Source organism: Sinocyclocheilus anshuiensis, unplaced genomic scaffold (assembly GCF_001515605.1).
Source record: "Sinocyclocheilus anshuiensis isolate Anshui unplaced genomic scaffold, SAMN03320099.WGS_v1.1 scaffold923, whole genome shotgun sequence".
Lineage (NCBI taxonomy): Eukaryota > Metazoa > Chordata > Actinopteri > Cypriniformes > Cyprinidae > Sinocyclocheilus > Sinocyclocheilus anshuiensis.
Genome location: NW_015544138.1, coordinates 380,313 through 386,477, shown reverse-complemented (window position 1 = coordinate 386,477; position 6,165 = coordinate 380,313). Strand labels below are relative to the sequence as shown.

The window sequence follows — 6,165 nt, the reverse complement described above, 5'->3', positions numbered from 1 at the left end:
TGGTGCTGTCAATCGATTTAAAAGTAATTAAGCAATCTCACCTAACATTAAAGTTTTTAAGTTAAGTTTTTAATAGTTTTCAATAGTTTTACATGTACTCTTCAAATTAATGCAGAAACAACATAAAGACAGTATATTTTTTTATATTTGTTTAGTGACATCATTTTTATGACTGAAGGTGAGTATCACTGATATCAATAATACTGATGTCCCTAGGAAACTGTTCTTTTTTTCCTAATATTTAACCATTGACTAAAGCCATTCAACATTGCAGTATAATTGAGAGCTATCAATTGGAACATTTATTAGACTTTAAAAAATAACTTTTAATTAAAGTGAACTTTAAGTGAAACAATCTTCACATAAACCCATTATAATAAATCTCATATTTACCTGTGCCCTTCAGCAAATAGGAAATATACAGAAATGGAATAAAGTTATCAACATTAAATTATATATATATATATATATATATGTGACATATGTATGGCAATATATGTCATATATACATATAAAATATAAGATATCAACATAAAATTATATATATATATATATATATATATATATATATGTGACATATGTATGGCAATATATGTCATATATACATATAAAATATAAATTCAATTTCACAATGTTTAATTTAATTATATATCTATATATCGATATTTCAAAGGATCAAGCTATTTTATCAAGTTGATTTTGACGTAACAGTAATAAAAATCCCTCAAAACATCCTCTACTGAATGAACGTTTGTGGCTCATTGGTTTGGAAAAGGTTTTGCATGATCTCCACACTGACAGCTGATAGTCACTTACTGAGGAAACGACATGCTAACCATGTGTTTCCAGTTTACCCAGAGCTGACCCGCGTCGTCCTCGTCTGTTTATGCCTTCGCTGATTTATTGAGCTTTCAGAGGCGCAGATCGGACCATCTGCGGTCTGTCATTCGTTCCTGCAAAACACCTTCACAAAGACGCTCAGTGTGCTCATAGATGTGCATGCTCTGTGGTTTAATGGCCGGCGTGTCGTCTGACGATCTGAAAGGCAATATAGGAGGTAACACATTACAAGTAACGCGAGTTACGTAATCAGATTACTTTTTAAAAGTAACTAATAAAGTAATGCATTACTTTTTAATTAAATAGAAGGAAATATCAGAGTTACTTTTTTAAATAAGTAACGCCAGTTACTTTGTTTCCATTCATTGGCTGACAGCTCTGGTGTTGCCGTGGTGACAGAAATCAGGAGTAAGTGCAGAGCGTACAGTAAGAACATGATCTTACTGTAGTTATGTATTTATTCATCTCACTGCACAAAAACAGATTCAGTGTTCCTCAAAATGAATAAAAACAGTCAAGTGCAAACTCAGGATATGAGGTAAACCTGCAATAATTAAATGTGTTAAATAAGACAATATCATTTATCTATTTAATCCCATTTTATTAACCAGTGTCTTTGCTGCTGACCTTCGATGATCCAATTCAACCATACTAAGCAAAAATCACACATTTGAGTTTCATTTTAGTTATTGCTGAATAGTGTTGAACTTTCTTCTCCTGCGTCGTATTCTTCATGTGATGTGTTTGAGCTGCGCCCTCTACTGTACAGACATGAGATTACATTTCCTTCAGCCTGAGGCGCAATCATTTCACTTTTGGTGTGAAAGGGCTTTTACTTTTGTAAAGAAATTACTTTTTTATATTAAAAACAAGCAAGCAAGCCCTGCCCAGATTTAAAAAGTAACTCAAAAGTAACGTAACATGTTACTTTCCATAGAAAGTAACTAAGTAACGTAATTAGTTACATTTTATAAAACGGAGAGTTCCGGTGCTTGGTTCTGATTGGCTGAGCCACGTTCAAATCTGTTGTAAATGACTCTACAAAGTAACATACACCTTTGTTTACGTTTGTGTGTTGCTCGGCAACCACTTTGTAGCAACCACAACTGTTTCTGAGGAACTACGTTGTTTGGTGGAAGAATACTGTTTTTATTAATATCATTACACTTTATTTGCTCTGTTTTATTTTGTGAAGCCTTACTACGTATATGAAATAACCGTTTTATAAAAGCAATAAGCCCCGTGAAGCCGTGGTTCACAGTGAATTTATAACAGGTTTTAGACCCTAACAACACCCCTTAGCTGTTATAAATTCACTGAAATCCACACTCTGTTGATCTGTTGATCGCCGCAGACGTTTTAAGGCACGTGTCTTGAGACGTTCAGTGAACTTACCATGAGATCATCAGATGTGAATCCGCTGAACCACTCCTAGAAACACACACACACACACACACACACACACAGAGACACACACACGTTTGAACTCCATGAACCACAGATGCATTATTTCACATGTCAAGGACTTTGTTTATGAATCTGATCTGTTTATGTTTTTCTGTGAGTGATGAAATCAGATCCGTTCGTTCAGACGTTGTCGGGATCTGCGTTCTCTTACAAGAGTGGATTTAATAATGACGTGATGCAGAGAGACTTTCATCTGCTGGAACGTTACTGTTTCTGCTGATTTGATTTCTGCTCACTCATTGCCTATATGAAAGTATATATAAATATAAATACAGTGGTGTGAAACAGCCATAAATACAGTGGTGTACCTGATTTCTTATTTTTTTGCATGTTTGTCACACTTTAATGTTTCAGATCATCAAACAAATTTAAATATTAGTAAAAGATAACACAAGTGAACACAACGTGCAGTTTTTAAATGAAGGTTTTTATTATTAAGGGAAAACAAAATCCAAAACTACATGGCCCTGTGTGAAGAAGTGTTTGCCCCTAAGCCTAATAACTGATTGGGCCACCCTTAGCAGCAACAACTGCAATCAAGCGTTTGCGATAACTTGCAATGAGTCTGTTACAGCACTGTGGAGGAATTTTGGTCCACTCATCTAAGCATAATTGTTGTAATTCAGCCACATTGGAGGGTTTTCAAGCATTAACCGCCTTTTTAAGGTAATGCCACAGCATCTCAATAGGATTCAGTTCATTAGAATATATTTAATTAACTTTACTGTATTCATCGGTTTTAATCTTTTTTTAACTCTAATCATAAATATTACTGAAAATTAGGATTGGTGGTTGCACTTGACCTTGTCAAAGCCGTTTTGAGTGGAACGGGTGTGTGATTCATTAAGTTCACATATAAAAAAAATATCATCATCATTTATAGCATGGCTTTCGTTCTTTAGAGAAACACTAGGAGGCTTTTGAAGACTCTTGTTTCCATTCAGTGAAAAGTATCTCAACAGTAGTCCAAATGACTTATTATTAGTGCTGTCAATCGATTAAAAAAAATAACGAATTAATCGCACATTTTTTCTGAAATTAATCGCGATTAATCTCACCTAACATTAAAGTTTTTAAATATTCTTTTATATTGCAATAATTTCATATTCAATCTTCAAATTAATGTACAAACAACATAAAGACAGTATATTGTAAAATATTTGTTTAATGGCATATTTTTTTATGACTGAAGGCCAGTATCAATGATACCAATACTGATTTCTCTATAAAATCCCCCCCCTCCCTAAAATTTAACCATTGACTAAAGCCATTCAACATTACAGTATAATTGAGATTAAAACAATCTTCACATAAACCCATTATAATAAATGTCATATTTACCTGTGCCCTTCAGCAGAAATATACGGAAATTGAAATGGTCAAACATTAAATTCTAAATTAAATGTAGGTGAATCCTTAAAGCAACACAAATTATTTTATCCTCTTTTTTATCTTTGTCCTTTGATGAACAGACTTCACAGCAGCTGGTTATTAGGTTGTTTTGGCTGCTATTACTTTAAGAGCTGCCGCTGCTGAACGTGACGCGGATCGAGCTGACGAGTTAAATCGGGTGTGTTAGATGAGTGAGACAGTGCTGGGCTCCAGGACAGTTTTGAAAACTATTTCAGAGACACGTTCTTAAATGTGACTCATATAAAATATATGAGTTTTAAGGCAGCTTTAATCGCCTTTTTGGTAACTTCATGACTTAACTGACCACAACATCGCATGCACGTAGTTTATGTTGTGCTTTGATATGAAAGGATACAGGCTACAGCGCGCGCCGCCGCCTTTGTTCATGCAATTGAAGAGAGCACGCGCTGCGAGCACAGTACCGTTTCCGCGATATATACACACATATTTTTATATATATGTATAAAAGTATTTAAAATACTTTTAATTGATAATTGAATGCATAATATAAAATAATTAATATTTGAAATATTAAACGTGTATATACATATATTATGTGTATATATATATATATATATATACACACATATTTTTATATATATGTATAAAAGTATTTAAAATACTTTTAATTGATAATTGTATAAAATATATAAAATAATTAATATTTGAAATATTAAACGTGTATATACATATAATGTATTTTATGTGTATATATTGTATATATTTTAATTTCAAAATAGTTAATTTAATTACATTTAAACATCTATATACATTTATATATATATATTTTTTTTTTTAAACATTTGTCCATTGAATATGTCTTCTGAGACATGTTCTTTTCAGAATAGTTGATATAAGGTAACTGTTAAGGCAGTCGTGTTAACCTTATGTTTTCAAGTTTCTCCAAGTAGAAGTTGGAATGCATTTCCAAAAAAAATAAAACACACACACACATGTATAGGATCTGGTTGTGGACTTCATGCATTGTTTTGTGTTTAAGCAATAGTCAATCTAACATATTTCAGTCAGAAATGGCAGAAAAGCACATTTTTGTCCTGTCTGAACACATGTATGTGACTAAAGTGTCGGAGCGTTGATGAAGTTCACTCACAGACAGTGATTTCTGTGTTTTAAACATCCGGCTTGAGCTCTTTTCTCTCTGTCATTGACTCTAGTGTAAATGAAGAATATATAAATGAGCGGCTCCATCAGATCAGTGTTATTTTACATCAGACTTCATTCACAGATCGCTGCGTTTGCTTGAGCTTCACCACAGTTTCTCTCTCTGTGTAGTTGTTAGTAATCTGAATGAGTCACTATATGTCTGAATCTCACCAAACCTGCCATCTGTGATGAATCTTAATGCTCATTAGAGTCTCCTAAAAAAATCAATGCAATACAATCAACAGCAAATACTACTACAATGTGTGCTTTTAAATAATATAAATGAGGTGGTAAATAATGAAATTCTATCATTAAATAATTGAATTTATTTAATTATGATATTATATATATGATATATACACACACACAAATAAAAAATTAAATAAATTTGTATATGTATTAAAATGTGAAAATATACAATAGATATAATAAAATATAATATAAAACCATAATAAAGTAAAAATATAATATTTAAATATGCATGCATATTTACATTAAAATAAACATTTTTACTGTATACAACTACATGTAAAATGTACAAAAAATTTAAATTTATATATAAAATATTTAAATTAAAATATTTGTATTGCAATTTAAAATATGCATATATTTATTAATTTGTTTTATTTGCATTTTAAACATTTAAAATTTTAAAATACAATATTTTTAATAAAAAATATAGGTGTAAATTTATATATAAAAACTGTAGTGTGTATATCTTAATATCTTAATAATTCTAAACAGAAAAAAACGATCTTTGACTTTGTACTGAATTATGAGCTGAACGTGTTCTTGGCAGGTTTGGGAAATTCACTCTTGTTTGCTTGTATTATCAGTCTCAAGACTAAAGCTGATTGAGTTTTCAAACTCTGTTCGAGTTCAATCACATTCTGAGGATTAGACACACGTTCATGCATTAGAAGTGATTCTAGCAGTAAATATTACTACAGTACCGATCATTTCATCATTTCAACACAAAACATCATGTTTATCCCATCAGACTGACCTCAAGCCGCTTCTCCTCTCGTCTCTCTTCAGTCGTCCTTCAGCTGTGTGTGTGACTCCCATCAGACGAGAGCGTTCACAGCCGCTCGCTCTCCTCCTGCCAGCATGCTGATGGTCGTTTCTCTTATCTGTGTTTCTTTGATGTGTTTCTGCTGGCAGACTGCAGCCTGTATTTAAAATACCTCTGTAATGACCCTGTTTATGGTGTGTGTGTGAGTGTGAGTGTGTGTGTGTGTGTGTGTGTGTGTGTGTGTGTGTGTGTGTGTCTGTGTGTGT

The 6,165-nt window shown here is 32.4% G+C and overlaps 1 protein-coding gene and 1 long non-coding RNA gene across 2 annotated transcripts in view; one reads left to right on the top strand and one right to left on the bottom strand.

Moving 5' to 3' along the window:
- Positions 1-6,165, top strand: part of LOC107694983 (A disintegrin and metalloproteinase with thrombospondin motifs 20-like) — a 139,308-nt gene that overhangs the window by 115,705 nt on the left and 17,438 nt on the right. The window lies entirely within an intron of this gene.
- Positions 1,284-5,950, bottom strand: LOC107695003 (uncharacterized). The gene is made up of 3 exons (XR_001634948.1): positions 5,891-5,950; positions 2,236-2,271; positions 1,284-1,309 (listed from the first exon to the last, which is right to left on the bottom strand). It is a non-coding gene; the product is annotated as an uncharacterized LOC107695003 (long non-coding RNA).